This window comes from Hetaerina americana, unplaced genomic scaffold, assembly GCF_022747635.1.
Source record: "Hetaerina americana unplaced genomic scaffold, ioHetAmer1.1.p SCAF_1, whole genome shotgun sequence".
Lineage (NCBI taxonomy): Eukaryota > Metazoa > Arthropoda > Insecta > Odonata > Calopterygidae > Hetaerina > Hetaerina americana.
Genome location: NW_027286069.1, coordinates 29,318,883 through 29,336,612, shown reverse-complemented (window position 1 = coordinate 29,336,612; position 17,730 = coordinate 29,318,883).

The window sequence follows — 17,730 nt, the reverse complement described above, 5'->3', positions numbered from 1 at the left end:
GTTGTTCTCAGGATCATAAACAAAAGGATAGAGAGTAGGGCAAATGATTACTTAGGGGATGATCAGTTTGGGTTTAGGAAGGGGAGAGGTACGCGTGAGGCCATTGCAGTAATGAGATTATTAATCGAGAGGAATATAGAACACAACCAGGAGGTATTTGCCTGTTTCGTAGATTTCGAAAAAGCGTTTGATAGAGTAAATTGGGAAAAACTAATGAGTATATTGCAGAAAATAGGAATAGATTGGAGGGAAAGGAGGCTAATCCGCAACCTGTACATGTCTCAGACTGCTCAGGTGAGGGTGGGAAACGGGGAGTCAGGATGGGCAGTGTTAGGAAGGGGTGTAAGGCAGGGTTGCCCATTATCACCGTTGCTGTTCAACCTGTACGCAGAAGAAATGATCAAAGAGGCATGGGAAGAACTCGAGGTAGGAATGAAAGTGGGCGGGGAATTCGTAAAATCAGTTAGGTTTGCTGATGACCAAGCTATAGTTTGTCAGTCAGCCAAGGGGCTGCAAGCATTGCTGAGTGAATTGGAAATTCAGTGCGACAGGTATGGGATGAGAATCAATATTAAGAAAACAAAGGTTATGCGATTTTCTAGAAAGAAAAAGGCCAAGCTTAACATTAAAATAGGAGGGCAAAAGCTAGAGCATGTAGAACAGTTTACGTATCTCGGTAGTGTTTTGGACCAACACGGTCAAAGTAGTAGGGACGTAAGGAGAAGAATTGCGCTAGGCAAAGAGGCTTTCACAAGGAGGAGGGAGTTGATGACAGGGACTTTGAGTAAGGATGTTAAGAAAAGACTCGTAAAAACTTTGATATGGAGCGTAGCTATGTACGGAGCGGAAACGTGGTCATTGAAGCAGGAGGATAGACGTAGGTTGGAGGCTTTTGAAATGTGGGTGTGGAGAAGAATGGAGAAGGTGAAATGGACAGAGAAGAAAACAAATGAGGAAGTACTTGGTATGGTGGGCGAAGAGAGGGGTTTGTTGGGAGCAATCCTATGGAGGCAGGAAAAGTGGATGAAGGGGGTGTTGACCGGCAGTGGGATGTTGAAGACTGTGATAGAGGGTAGAATGTTGGGCAAAAGAGGAAAGGGAAGGAACAGGATAGGGATGCTGGACGGGATGAAGGGAGGAAGGAAGTACTCAGTGATGAAGAGGGACTTGATATAGAGTAGGATGATTGATTTTGTGTTTTGTTAGGAGTAATAAAATATTTGTTTGGTAGTTGTGTCCGTCCAAAAACCTACCTTAACCGGTAGATTACTTAAAAAAAAAAAAAAATATATATATATATATATATATATATATATCTACATATATAGCAGCCAGACGGCACATTAGAACACAAAAATGTAAAGAGAAAACACGTAAAAGGACACTCACATTTAAGAAAGCTTGAACTTTCGGCCTCCTCTTAGGCCTTCTTCAGGTCAGACAGTCTGATCTGAAGAAGACCTAAAATCAAAATTTCTTAAATGAGTGTCGTTTTACGTGTTTTCTATTTGTATTTTTGGGTTCAATTGTGCCTCCCAAAAAAAATACATATATATATATATATATATATATATATATATATATATATATATATATATATATATATATGTATTTTATATATATATGTATATATATATATACATATATATATATATATATATATATATATATATATATATGTATGTATGTATGCATATGGATACACACACGAATTCCGAAATTTTCCGTGGCTCAAGTATCTTCTTCTGAGGACAGTAGGAACTGAGGAGAAGGATTTAAAGAGTGCTGTAAAATGGTGTTTCCTTCTTCTCCTCCGTCCATTCTGACCGCAGAAAATTGTGTTTGTGCCACCGAAAGTTTTGGAATTGGTGTGAGACGAGCACCGTAAAAATGCGATTCACCCTTCTCCTCAATTCCTTCTGCCCGCAGAAAAAGGTGGTTGGGCCACCTTCTTCTGCGGGCCCCGAAAATTTCGGAATACGTGTGAGTGTCCTTTTTTATATTTCTATCTATATTTGTGTTGGCCCACGCCATCTCTCTCCATCGATTGATTTATTATTCAGAGCCGTGAGACTTTCATGTACAAAAATACACACACATGCATATATGTATAATATAGCCGCTTTATTTTGCAAACCATTGATATTTATCAACTTTGTCGATTTTGTCTTGTGTAAGATCCATTTTCTTTAATTTCATTTACCTCTTACACTACCCACTCATTTAGAATTCCGCCTTGAAGAAAAAAGTACACATTTCCTTTTACTTGTCGCAAAAATCGTTCCGATTGGTCACATTCACCCCTGAGGGTGCAATCCGTTCCGGAGAGAGAGATCCTTTAGCATCGCCGTGCTATTTCCGTTTCTTACGCGACGGGCTGCAAGGAGGGGGAGTGATGAGGGCGAGGCACGGGGGGGGGGGGTGGTCGCTCGCTTCCCTCGACGGAACATGGCGCCATCTCGTCCTCCTCAACCGAGACACGAGCGAGTCAGCCGAGCGCAAAATGGCCGACCACCTTCCCCTCATCCTCGCCGTGCTCTGTACTTCTCCTCGCCGCCCTCACCGGTGTGGTGTCACGAACGGGGTTATGCGAGTGGTTGGTTGGGGAGGGAACCGGGCTCTTAAGTACGTGTATACTCAGGGGCACGCCCCGAGTACAATTGGACGTGGTCGGTGGTGGGGTGAAACGGTTTCGGACGACGGCGAATGCGATGGCGAATACTTCGGCGAATTCCCACCGTGGGGCCGTCGAAAGAAATTGGATTCTTTTTCATGATCGTGGGGGAGGAGCAAAGTCGAAAAAGGGTGGAAATTCGTACGAGCGAAACCCTATATGTGATTGTAGTGGATTAGTGCGATGCTTAAAAATTTCATGCTGATGTACTCACGATAGCATTTAGTATTTTAGTTAACCCTCAATGGAGTAACAAATGAGGAGATGCTGCCCGTGCCCAAGGACGAAAGAAAAACTTAGAAAACTAGACCTGTGGACACATTAACTTTACAAATAGAATTTGGAAGGGGTATTGGGGGAATGTAACCAAGGGCTCTCACTGGAGCCTGAATGAAGGGTCGCTTCTTTTTATTGAATGGGCTAGGCGAGAAACCTTAACGTGTCCGGGAGGGGCATATTCCATGAATAAACGATTATCAGGGAAATGCTTATTTGGTCGAAGAACGGATAACTTCTGGAGGAGTAAACGAATGAAAAATGGCTTAAACATTTCGCTTGAGAACCCTGCAATAACTAATTCAAATTAATCAGTCAATCAATCAAATCAATCAATCAAGATCTTCGGTGACTCCCTGCTGAGGTACGCTGGCGATGTGTGGGTGTATTGGAAAGGATTGGTAGTGGAATACCTGGATAGTATAAGAACTGAGCACCTTAGAAGAAAAATTACAATTCATAGTAGAGAGCGTGATGTGTAAGTATCATTGATTCACGTGAAATCAAATGATGCAAAAACAGAAAAATAAGACGATAGTGCGGTAGGTTTTATTTGGGTCCTGAACACGACGGCAATGAAGAGCCTCCCTCGTGCATAACATTATAATGAGTGGTATAATAAGGAGAAGTGACATCAATTCAGAAAAAATACGCTGTATAAATAATTTTGGTATGGTTTAAGTGTGCAAAAAAAGGATGGCTTTTATTCCTCGATCCGGGCTGTTGGATCAATGAAAATGATCTGGAAGGGATGTCTTGAACTTAAATAGGAGAAAATTAATAAAAATTGGAAAACTGATACACAAAGTAGTTCATCCACATACACTCAGCTCTCAGAGAAATAAGTGACAGATTCAAGAGGTGGATCTCGGAAGCTTGAAGAATATGAAGGTAATGGGTCTATAGCCTTGTAGGCTAAATGCCGAAGTATTCTGAATTAAGTCAGGTTAATTTGAGGCACTTGTTGACGCGTTCAGTCTTGATATTAAGCTATTCAGGAAGTCGTGGCTAGGTGATCACAATATGCCAAACGATATCTTTCCCAAAATTTGGACGTTTGCCTCCGGTTGAAAGATATTCACGCGTGTAAATAAAATATTGCTAAATACTTCGTAATAGGTAAGAAATGACTATGAGATGATACATGTGCATATAAAGGGTGGAAAAGTAACGGAAACTTTAAAAATAATTGCCATGAACAAAAGTGCCAACAAAGGGAATCATGAAATATTAGTTTTATCTGGCGCATGCCCGGAAAGCCCTTTTGTGGCCGAACACGGGAAAGTAAATGTCTTCACGGAAATACGAGCGTAAAGCTAACATGCATGCATGCGTCCATAAGTCCTTAAAAGTGATGTGGCTGATTGGTTAGCAAATAACGGGATGTGTATCAATTATAAAAATTTAATTTCATTACTTTTAGTAGCAAATTAGATATAACTAACGTGGACTGCAATTTCTCGGGTAAAAGCATCCCTAAACGTGATAGTTGGAAGTAGTTAGGTGTAATTTTGACTAAGCATTTAGGATGGGGGATGAACGTGGCTTAATCGATTAATTAAGTTTTCAAAACACTTAATCTGCGCAATATCCTGCTGTGAGGGCGTTGGCGGAGGTCGTTAGGGAGCCCGCCATTCTAGGCAAATATCAGGCCACACATGCATCCCACGATTCCCGCAACCTGCATCGTCAATTCAATGCACACAGTTAAGTATTTACATTATTTATTTATATTATCGACATATTCTTCACTCTCACCCCCTACATCATTTGTTTACTTCTGTACACCTCTCCTTTTCCCCTTTCCCCGGCCAATCTCCATTTCCTTCCCTTTCCACCCATTAAGAAGCTACCATAGACGGGAACCCATTCCACGGATTTCGCGAAAGCTTGTGGCGCTCGGATGCTCGCTATGGAACGTGATGTCACGGAGGGGTGATTTGCGTGGAAATAGTCGGGAAAAAGGGACGGAGGGGAAGAATTTCAAATCCAGATGGAATTCCGTATGCTGGGGACGAATCAAATACCCGTAGAGCAGGCACAACCCTTATAATCACGGCCATCCGTCCTATGCGCGCTTCATGGAGTTGTGGACAATAGATCATTGTGGCGTGAGTCACAAATGGGCTTTTTATCACAAAAAAAAAACATTGTTGATTGTGAGTAGCACTGGCTTAGGTAATAAGGAAGAGAAAACTTGAAAATTAACGCAATTGCGTGCCGCCTAATTTGAAATCAGGAAATATAACAAGTGGCACGGCGGGTGCGACATTTTTGCTGAAGTTCAAATGAAAGAAAAAGATGCCGTCTGTTATTGAATAAGGATCTCAATCCAGCAACCCCCTGGGTTCTGCGAGTAGGAAGAGGCAGCTCCTGAGCACAGAGCACCCTCCCCTCAGTTCAATAAGGTTAGCTGGCACATAGCCGAATGCAGAAGAGAGAGCACTTCAAGTAGCCAAAGGCAAATTTACGGAGCATCGTAAACAGTGTCACACAAGCATCTTTTGCCCTTCCACTTCCTGAATCCGCTACTGCGCACTGTCATATGCTCTCGAGACGACTTGAAAAATTCTGAGTTTTCAATGCCTTCTTCTTTCCTCTTTCTCCCTTCCCCAAGGATATGATTTCATAAATTTTTAATTATTTCCTCACTCACTCAGCTTTGGTATGTCATGAGTGCTTATTTAATTCTTATCAGGTAAATGCTTTTTAGCAGAGAGGTTGCCAATTGGGTTGATTTCTCGTCAGCTGAACAGGGGAACCCTGATTTTAAATGCTAGCAAACTTCCAGTTAAATTTAAGCTATATGTTTTATGAATGCCGGAGCCGTTTTGGAATCTGTAGACGACCAATAGAGGAAATTACACCTCCGCCCACCTGCACGTGTGTATTGCACCCGTCTTGGGTAACGTGGAGATTTTCACCCTTCCCCTATAAAACCAATCATTGGGATGAAAAGTACGGCTTAAGAATTATTTAACTGAACTTGCTGATTTATACTGAAAGCCTATAAAAGTTTTGAGTGACGTTCTTTTTACAGCGCCATGAACAATGTATTAGCTTCAAAGGATCAATCGCGTTAATTATCGGCAGCAGGAGTTAGATCCTTCATTTTTTAAGGATTTTGTAAGTCATTGCTTATCTCCTAGCGTGTACTGGTATATTTATGAGATTTTATTTTGTTATGAGATCCGGGTAGGTATGTCATTGTACCGTTGTATTGGCTGTGTCCATCGAAAACCCACCTTAACCGGTAGAATACCAATAATAATAATAACATTTCCTGGACCAAACTTCGCGCTTTCAAAATGCGAATGACCGCCGATCCAAAATTCACTGCCAAATATATCGACAAGCTAAAACAAGAGAAATTTTCCAAGAAGCAAATAATTAAGTCCTTTCATGGAGAAGCGGTCCTTTCAGTCATTGTCAGTAGCCATTCCGTTATTCTTTTAAACGTTCTATTGCGGAAAAGCAATGAAAAATCTTGAAAGCTGGGGTTCCCTAATATTTTTCCCAAATGCTATCTATGAGCTTATACGCAGGAGTTTTTTTCTGCCGCTAGTCCAAAAATATTTGTAATCAATATGAAATTTGCCGTGAGTGACGATGACATGCTTTAATTAAATCCGTTTTAATTCGAGGGCTTCTAATAATTTTACTCCTTACAATATCTATGTTCCAATTAAACATTAATAGGGAATAATATACAAACATAAATGAGCATGAACTGGCTAAGCTATTTGTTCCTGTCAAAATTAAAGAAAGTGGCTTGCAGATTTGTAATCAGATGCATTTTGACATTGAAAAGTTGCTGAGTGTCACCTTGATTGACACTGACAAATGTTTCTCTCCAACCGTTAATCGTTTGTTTTTACCTTTGCCAAGAAAAGGAACGCTCCAATACACAAATAATGAGGTCGTGTCAGGCGGTAATTCTACCTCTGTGGATAATTATTGGCCTTTATTCCAGAGGTTTAAATAACTCAATTGGCAGTATTTTGGTCAGTCTCACGGAGAAAACAAAACACAGTCGGTTAAAATCTTATGAACATATTCAGATTCTCCGCCAAAAGGCAAAGAATGGGGTTTTTGAAGCGACTACTGACCGTCCATTTCGAGGTGTCAGGTCCGAATTTAGAGATTGATGGATTCTCCCAAGTGGATTGGATTGGCAAGATGGATTCCCCATTCTCTCTTATTGCTTATATTGTTTGTGACACTGCCAGGTTGCATTATTTCCTCATATTATTTGCAGGATACACAGTGATTGACCGAGAAGTTAGGACAGCAGAAAATTGTCGGTCTCTAGCAATTTAGACCAGATATCGGCATGGTCCAAGGATGTGAGGGGTTGGAAATATATAGCAGAAAATTTTTATCATTAAAGTTTTGGAACAAAAGAGTAGAACAAGACGCATATTATAATAGATGGGATCGAATTAAGTATCTCTGAACAGGACAAATACGCTGGTGTTAAACTAGCACCAGGCATTTCATTGGGTACACCCATCAGAAGTATGTGCGTGTCACCCTTTAAGAGCCTAGGTGTCATTAGACGGGTTGAGGGAAAATATAACGATAAAGTAAGATAGAGTTGTTACTTTTGTAAAAATTGGCAAATGCAACAAGTCGCCTACGGCTGGCAATGTGTGATCTACAGTCGAGTTTTTCGCAAAATTGAAGGTACTTAAAGTTGTTTCCCGGACTGTAATTTTGAATTTTTATAGTCATGCATGTCAAATATTAATAGGCTTATAATTCAACCATCATTATTCATAAAAAATTAATTACACAATTCGTTCATTGCGATTTCACCCAAACATCACCCAACCGGTTGCCTATAAATATGAGGGCACATTTGAAGGCCAACGTTAACAGAGTTAAAATTGTACACTCATGGAATTTAGGCCAGCGGAGATTAATTAGTGTAATTGATCGAAATACACCTTAAAATCAAATTTAATACGGTTTTTTGTATAAATATTAAAATATCATCATATATTTTTCTATCATAAGAATTAGTTTTTTTACTCACAAATGACTGACTATTTTATTCTCCAATTATTGCTTCATGTATCCCATAAACAAGACCTGAATTCAGTTCATGCGCTCTTATTAGATAATTTCTAGTTTTTTTATCGGTGCTACTAATTAATTACTTACTGATAGTATTTGATTGATAAATTAATGCTGTACATTTCAAAGGCAACCTCTAGGTAAGATTAATGTCAGAAAATTCCAAATTTTCTCCGAAGAGGATACAAAATATCGGATAGTGGGGGTATATTCTAAACATAGAATAGAGTTAGTTTAGGTTGAGAATAGAGGAGAAATAGATTAGTGGGGAACAGTGAAGGCTTGGAAAGTTTATGAAACATACACAGACTTCTTTTTGAAAGTTGTTAAGATGAGATTTCAGCATTTAATTCGGGCAGTATCGAGAGCCCGGACAGTTGCCGTTTTCGATGGCGCAAGAAGTTTAATAAAACAAATGGTTGCATATATAAGAATGCGTGATTCTTCCAGCTCTACGAAGTTCCTGAAGGTTACTACTACGCGTAATCATTGCGGAACTGCATTAAAATAAATTAAACGATGTTATTTTAATTTAGTGTAATATCTTTCACGAACGAAGCCAGATCCATCTATTGATTTATAAATAGTTGATCACACACACACACATATATAAATAAATAAATAAATAAATATATATATATATATATATATATATATATATATTTATATATGTGTATATAAATATATATAAATATATATATATACTATATATATATATTTATATATGTGTATATATATATATATATATATATATACATATATATATATATATATAATTTAACGGTAATTATTTTCGGAAAAATCTTTTAAAATAGAGATAATACCGAACTTATATGGTATGCATACACGTTTCCATTCTTTATGATTATATGCGGACGGTTGAAGTTTTGAACACACCACCTAGTGTTGGCAAAACGAATTTTGTTTCTTTTGATACCTATCCATTTAACCCCATTGCAAGAGCGAGGCAGCGGGAACAACTGTCCTCCACGGTATTTTACAGGGGAAAATAAATTTGAATCGATTCTGTCGGGTTTTGTCCCTTATTAAGAATAGATTTCCGGCTTGCTCGAACACCAGACCTCATTTTAGTGAGGAAAAAATTGAGACCAGGGTGGGGGATGTGTTCTGTGGTCACGAACACGGCGGTGAGATAGCGTCGACGAAAGATGCTCGTCTTTCAAACAGGATACAGCCAAGTACGTCGCATTCGTCAAAACCTCTCATTGCCCCCCTTTCGTGGGTCCACATCCCGAAGTTGCGTTTTTTTTTGCAGGGCGTGCGAGCCTAAATAAAAGTAACGGGATCCTCGAAATCGCAGTAATCGACCGTGTAATTGGCCCACTACACGAAATCGATTCCATGAACCACGCAGTCCGCAGAACATTCATTACTCCTTCAGTGCAGGTTTCGTAATCTTCTTGGATTAAGTTGGATGGATACATTGCCCTCTACCTCACCACCCTCCTACTGTCTCCATCTTCCATGCATCTCTTCACCTCCGTGTTGGAGGACAACAATTGGCCGATTCTTACGATGGGGATGGAGGCAAGGGGGCAGGGAGGGAGGGTGGGAACCGATGGGAGGGAGAGGTTAGGCATCAAAGGCGTTCATATGTAGAGAGCACGTCGGGGGTGGGAGGAGGAGGGGAAGAAGGTCGAAGAGGGACGATTAAAAAAAATGACGTCGTCTGACGTCAAGCTCGCCGCTCATGTTTCGCCCGACTTCGAGGGCAGGGGTGTGCGTGTGCGTTTATGTGTGTGTGTTTAAGTTGGGGTTGAGAGTGTGTGCGTGTGGGTGGGCGGGAGGGGAACAGGGGTGGGAGCGACGAGGGCCGTGCAGATCAAATGAAAGGAAAGGGGCGGTGGAGAAGGGATGGGGGCAGAGGTGGAAGGTGGTGGAAGGGGAGAAGTGAGACGCAGAGTACAAAATAGGCAGAGTGCTGTTTAAAACGGCCAGATACGGACGGTTGGAGGCGATGCTGAAGAGGAGATTGGGAGGGCATTACCCCCCCATGGAAAAGTTCGCCCACGCCCCCGCACTCCCCCTCCCAAATCGCCTCCCGCACAACCTCCTTACCCCCCTCCAGCACCTCCCCCGAGGGTTCTCTTTCTCCCTTCCCGCAAGGTTACCCGCCCCCTGGGCGGTTGACCTATATCTGGGTCACGCGGAGGATGTGGCTGGGGGCTAGCCCGGCGACGCCAAGTTCGCGCCGTCCGCTCTCGCCCGGCTACCCCGTCCGAAAATTGGGAGGAAAAAATAGTGATAAAAAAATGATGGATAAAAGAAGGATCACCCGTTTGCGCGAAGGGGAGGGGGAGGCGTGGGCGGTGGAGAAAGTTTTTGGCGGTCTTCTCGCCTCGTGTGCTGTCTGTCTGCATGAGTGTAAGGGAAGTGTCGGGTACCAGGCGGCTTCGAGGCGGGGAAAGGAGTAGGTGGGTGGAGGAGGAGTGGGGTGCTTTGTCGGGTGGCGGCCACCCAAAGCCTTCCCACGCAGTGATGCACTCCGGACCACCGACGAAAACTGCTAGGTTTTCTTCGATGGGTCCTTGCTATGTGGTCCATGAATCATCATGATGTCAGACTTCTTTCTACGGACAGGAGTTCAAGAGTCCATATAAAATGGGGAACATTCGCGGAGACTTCTATCGTCGACTTTTCGTCCATGTTATTTATTATATTTGTTTTTCTCTTTTATATGTGTGCCTATATATATATATATAATATATATATATATATATATATATATATATGTATATATATATATTTATTTATTTATTTATTTATTTATTTATTTATTTATTTATTTATTTATTTATTCATTTATATAATAATGGGACGGCACAATAGAACACAAATAAAATAGTAACACTTAAAAGGACACTCACACGGTAAAATGTTTGAGCTTTCGGCCTTCTTACTTGAAGAAGGCCTCGGAGAAGGCCGAAAGCTCAAACATTTTACCGTGTGATTGTCCTTTTAAATATTACTATTTTATTTGTGTTCTATTGTGTCGTCCCATTATTATGCTGCTCGTGTGAGTGTTTCCGTATTATCGATATATATATATATATATATATATATATATATATAGTAACTCATTTTCGAAGTTAAGGAAAAGTAGAGGTAGTGATCCTTAAGGTTGGGGAGAGGGAGAATTCAAATAAACCGAGATTTTTACACTTGCGTTTCAAAATGAACACTTAAACCTTACTTTGTATGCATGAAAATATGTGCTATTTTTTAAAAAAATATATATTTTTTATCTTTGTTTTCCCTCTTATTTCGTTCTTTAATATGGAATCGATTTAATTATTTTCCTGTACTAAGTCATCGGTGGTGTACAAACCAGTTTGATGCATGGATGTTGTGGAGTGCACAATAGTTATCAGCCACCATGAGGGTAAAAAACCTGTTTTGAACATAACATGTCGGCACTGTAATAAAGCACCGCTTGCCGCAAGTACTAGTGCGAGGCGCCGTGACTGCGACACCTGCCCAGGTTTTTGACCTCTCTCGTTCCCTGACACCCTATTGTTACCCTTACCCCTTCCTTACACGCATGCCCTTCCACCTTCCCACCTCTAGCCCCTCCCCTCCGCGTATCCCACTTCTGAGAGGGGCGTGAGGGATTCCGTTTGCAGCGCTCCTATCGGCCGTTAGCCCCAACCTTCAGAGCGTTGCGCATGCGCGAGCCGGGACCTTTTGTAGTCCGCGCTGGATCAGTGGGGTAACGGGAATCTCAGTGTTGGTGGTGGTGATGTTTCCTGCGCCTCTTTCTCTCGTGCCCACTGCGGCTGCCCCACTCACTCTCCCTCGGCGCAGGCTGGGCGGAGGAGCCTCACCTCCCCTCCTTCATCCGACGGGGAGGCAAAAGCGAGAGCCTCTACCAGATGGGATGGATGGTGAAGACGCTCGGATGGCATAGGGCATCAATCCTCCGCCTGTTTTTACCCTGTGGTGCTTGAACCGTTAGCCGTCCGCCACCATCTCCGAGATCATTGAGGCTAGGGAAGGAGTGGTTCAACTTCCCCACACCCCCACCAGGGAGGCTCCCCTAGGAGGTCTATCAAACAATGAAATTTCTAGAATAGATTGAAGGAAGATGATGATTCATTTAAATTATCCATTCCAAAAATTTTTATCGGAAGGGAAATGCAATGTATGGGTATTAATTATTTTTAAAGCTCCAGCGTAATTTCCCCCAAAAATTTATTCTTATATTTGTTTGATAAATACGCACATGAGCACGCGCTGATATTTCACGTAAATTTATAAAGGATTACAAATTTTCGATCTTTATGGTTTTTTGTCAGCTTTTTTATGCATCACCAGTACAGGAATCCCGTCAAGTAACTAAAAGTTCAAGTATGAGCACTCTTTGTACGACATGAGTGTTCTATGCTAATCTAGTCTTCAGAGAGTTAATTTAATCCTTACGGTGGATGCTATTTTTTTTAGATCAATAGGGCCTTAGCCTAATTAAGTAACGGCAATAATATTAACATTAATGTTCGTGCGAAATGGCAGAAAGAAAAAGTTTATAAAGCCATTTAACTTTTTTTATTCTTCGATAATCATACTTGGGAAAGTTTCCTCATATTTTTAAATTCAAATATCTTTTTCATTGGACGTCTTTGCTCTCTTTTCATATGTTAATTTTTGTCACAATTGAGAGTATTAATGATTTTAAGTTAATGTTGTGTGGTATAAAATATTTATATCCCATATTTTTCACTATTTATTCAGACTTCTCGTTAAGATTTCTTTATTGTAATCCCTACATTGTTAAATTGAGTACACAATTGGGTTTGGTGCGTTAAAGTTTGAGATATTATACATCTGTATAGCTTCGCCCAATCTGGGTGATTTTTCGGGTACCAGATCCTCCTAGGAAACTATAGGCGGCACAGGGAAAGGAACTGACTCCCCTACCCTGATGTATAAATTTCACACGTCGTTGGGCTTATTATTTAGCTCTACCTTCATGTATCAAACTGACTTTCGGTTTGATGACTTTGGTAGGTTAGCAATTAAATTTTCTTCATTGAAACCAGTAAGTGTGTATGTACGGTGTTCGTAATTCCACGTTGTAGTCTATTTTGTTAATATTGACAACTATCCCATGAATAGATTATTTTAAATTTTTACTCTAAAATTTTGTACCTGTGATTATATTTACCAATCTAATTATTCAATCTGTCCAGCAATATTTGGACTCCAATTACTTGAAAATCTTCCTAACGGGCGTTGAAGTCTCCTGCTGGTAGTGCATTGAAATTCCGTGAGGTCTTTCGTAATCCAATATTCATGCCGATAAAACCATAAACAGTAATCAAACCGAAGGTCGGTTTAGTAGGTGATGGTAGAGATCACCCAGTACTAAGCCCTATACGGCGTGTGAAAATTCACATATCAGGGTAGGGGGGCCAGTTCCTTTCCCTGTTCCGGTTATGGTTTCCCAGGAAGACCTGGTACCCGAAAAATCACTTAAGCTTGGGTTGAGCTGAAGGTGCCCAGAGTGCTTTGCCCGGGCATCGAACCTGGGACCCTCTGGTCAGCAGCCCAGCGCTCTACCCACTGGACTACCGCGACCCAATTCATGCCGATATGTCTTCAAAAGATCCCCGCTTATTTCCCTGATCTTAGATTGGAAAGGATAGTTTAAATAGAGTCTTTTTCTGGGTTTTTCTCTAAAACTTGTTCTTATTATTTATTTATTATTTCAATGATGAAATACCTCCATAAAATTCCATATTCTCTATATTAGAAGGTGAATTTTGGATTGATAAATATAGATAGCAATATAAACTCACATAATCCAAAATTTTTTCCGAGTAACAAAAAACATAGAAAGTGGATTCTTCCAGGATTCAGATTTTGAATAATGATTCCGATGATTCAGCTGGATACATTTATTTGGGTTAAATTTTCCGTATGTAGTATTAAGCCTTGTTTAAGTTCATTAAATTCAGCGACATTATGTGGGTGTTGAACTAATTCAAACGTCGATAGAATTATTGACTTCTAAACTATTTATCTATCCTCTTAAATTTTGTTTTACGAAAATGCCTGCTTCCGCAATGGGTAGGCATAAATGCAGAAACAATCGGCTGGTAAGCTCTTTATATAGAAGATAAGTCGCGATTGCTAAGGTTTTTATCGGAATTTTCGTCGAATAAACCGTAAAGCAGCACTTTTTACTCCCGGATTCCTTAAGAATATTAAAATGGCAATCGCCAAAACGTTACTTAGGCGACCGTCGATTTCCGCATCCCGGATTCCGAAAGCTGTCTGTAAAGGTTGATCGCATCCCCATGAATCCGCACACTTCCGGTGTCTGCACGAATAGTTCTTCTGCCGCTCGCGGGGTTCCACGGCACTGCAGCGTTCACATCCACCACCCGGCCCCTCACTTTCTTGGTCACGTGGTCACGGATCCCAAACAAGGGGGAGGGGTGGGGAAAGAGGGGGGTAGGTAGGAAGGAAGGGAGGTCGACGGAGAGAGAGAGATCGCTGTACTTTCGCTTTGTTGGCCTCAGTATCATTCTGGCTCACTGGCGGAGGCGAAGGTTGGGTTGGCTGGAAGACTGCTCGCTGTTGGGCCCTTGGCGTTCTTAACTCTCACCGCTACCTCTCTCTTTCTATGCCATACAAATATTTCCGAGCGGCGTGAAGGCTACAGACGCTCCTCCAGACACCAGCCTGGGATCAACTTCAGTGCTCGTTCTTTTCCCGTGTCGTGAAAGCTCTTCCGTTTTTTTTACCGGGGATTCTTTCGGAAAACGCGTGAAACCGGCCTTGGTCTGTGGGCTGCCGTCATGGATTAGTTGCAGAACTTAGTTGTTTGGATTTGGTAGTGTTTTGGATTTTCATTGTGCGCTGCCGACGCGGATTGTGCCGATGATTTCTGAAGGTGGTGGATTATCTTGTGGTGCTCAAGTGGGAACATCCCCGTTAAAGGGAACACAAACTTGTCCACCACCAAGTATCTCTGAACTTTGAAGAGTTTTACGGAGCGTACTTTTCTGCTCTTCCTCGTCGATGGATGTGATTTTTGGCAATCTACCGGTTTTATCAGCCATGTCCTGTCCATGGTGATCATCGTGAGGGCCTTATCGGCCCGTCACAGGGAAAAAAGTATCATCCCATTGTGAGGTCTATAAGGGCTCTCAACCCATGTCCCTGGCTGCCCCTACCGGCAGTAAATTTACGCCTCCTCCTGGCCGCGTTCCGTGTGCCAAGTTCTCTCCATCCCTTACCCCGCACCATCTCAGCTGGACCACTTTTACTTCCCGAGGGGAGGAGAGGACTGTGCAACCTAAAAGTGCAGTGTAGTGACTGCACGGAATCCTTGCGTAGAGGAGCCACTCGATCCCCCGGAGCGCCTTGATCACAGCCGATAAGGAGACGTCTCAGTAAACGTTGGCAAAATAGGGAAGAGGGTGGGGTCGCGGGTGAGGAAGAAAGGGGAGGGGCGGAGGGAGGCCTTCTCCAGGATCGCATGCACCAGATGGGGGAGGAAGCAGACCACAGGTCAGTCTTTGGACCGTTAAGGACCGGCCCATCTCGTCTCCCCGGGAGATTGTGGCTTTTCTGTTTCGAAAATGTTTTTAATTTCAACATAATATGTAAATTTAGCATAAAGGCAAATGGTCCTAAAATTCTCAGTTGTTACGTATTTAATTCTTGTGTTTTGAGTCACCAGTATGCATGTGATACTGCGTATGTCAAGGCGTTGCCTCGGTACTAAAAAAATATAAATATCAGTTGAAATTGTTCATTTAAAAGAATTTTCCGTAGTTATAACTTTCGTAATCACTTGTAGGAATGTTCTATTATTTATACTTTCCTCTGCTAGCAAAAGTTTTTATTAATAGGTGAACCGTCAATATAAGCGGAAGAATGTCAGTGCCAGCAGCATTGTTTGTATAAATGTCACGATATCTGGCGGACCTTGGCCGCCTACGTCAATCAATGGAACAAATGCTTTTCTGTATCTAACTTAATGTGATCAAAATTGCTCCGTCTTCCGCAATCTACCCAGGAAGCCTTTTAAAATAAGTTTAATGATATATTTGTTTATTGGTGAAAACTAAATTTGAAGGAGTGAGCTAGTCATTCAAGAGCTTCCCTCATCGTACTATTATTTCAATTTGAAATTCAACCTGCACTAATATGGATTTCACCTAGAACATGGGTATTTTCTTGTTTTGTAGTAACGTCACCTGCGGTCATTTCTGCAAGATAAAGTTTTCATTTTCTTTATGAAATGGAGTTTTTGATTGATTAGAATTTCTTCATTAATCTGTAAAGGGAACAAGCAAAATAGGCAATATTAATACTAGTTCCTAAGTTGTTACGATCTATAATTTCCGATTCAACATTGAGTAAAATACATACGTCGTCACGAAATAGTGCTATTCGTATTCCAGTAACAATTGAAGTTCTTTAAAAAATTTGACTTAAAGTTTGAAATCTTGGTATAATGAAATAAAAAAGTTGGCGTATGCACTATGAATACTCCATTTTTTCCCAAGTGAATCGTTTCTCAGCTGAGATAAATTCATCATACATAAGGTGATTCATCATAATTACATCACATATATCTTTTAAAAAATGATAAAAATAAACATATATTAATGAGAAGTTCTACTCTTTCGCATCTTAAACGACATGATAGTGCTCGACTTAATTTAAACCAATGATCGTACGTGCAATGAGTAATATGGATCTCTTCTGAGGGGCTGACTATATTTCAACAGAGATTTCAACGTCTGATCAAGTAATTTGAATTTGGAGTTAACAGGAAAACTCGACAAGATTTTTGCTCTTGCTGCACCTCCGATTAATAGTTAATGTCATGAAATGTGATTGTGAGCCCATTGTTATCCTATCTCCCAACACTTCGGTCTTCGTATTTTATCCAAAATGCACCCAGGTATCGAATCTTCCTATTCATTCAAATGATAACAGTAGTTTTACAAAATTTTATTGTTACAAAGGCTATTAAATCATCGATCAAGCATTTTGACTATTCCAATAACATATGAATTACGTGGATTATTGAGTATTCGTAGAAATTATTCAATGCTTTTAGTAATTAGATAAATAAATTTTAATAACTTATATGCAGGAAACTGTCCAGTTAAGGGATAGATAGGACATTAATTAAAAAATGCAGCACTCACTTTTTCCATGCACACACAGGTTGGAGAAATTTTCTTTTTTGATTGCAGCGCTAATGATGTCCTGATTTTGAAGTATAATTAAATTGGAATAATTTAAAAACCTTGTAGATAGGATACGGTAGATGTTACTGTATAATACCTGGGTTAAATTTAACCTGTGCTAACCTGTTAACACGACTTCATGCTGTCATATTTCCCTTAATGTAGCTTCTAATCTACTTCTGGTAAAAATGATCCTCATCAACGATAGAGTGATGTAGCTTAAACATAAAAATTGCCTCCGGGGTCCCAGATTATTTTTGATAGCTGTCAATCACGTCATTTAACTTTCACCCGGCGTCTATTTTTCAAAAAATCCCGTTAAGATAGATCAAGAGGAATGACCATAATGCCATTTTCCGTTATAAAATTTCCCTGGTCGTTTCCACGATGAAAAGTGAATCTTTCCAGCGTTCATCCAGCCGCATCTACCGCCACGTCAATCCCCCATCTCTTCTCCCGCTCCATCCC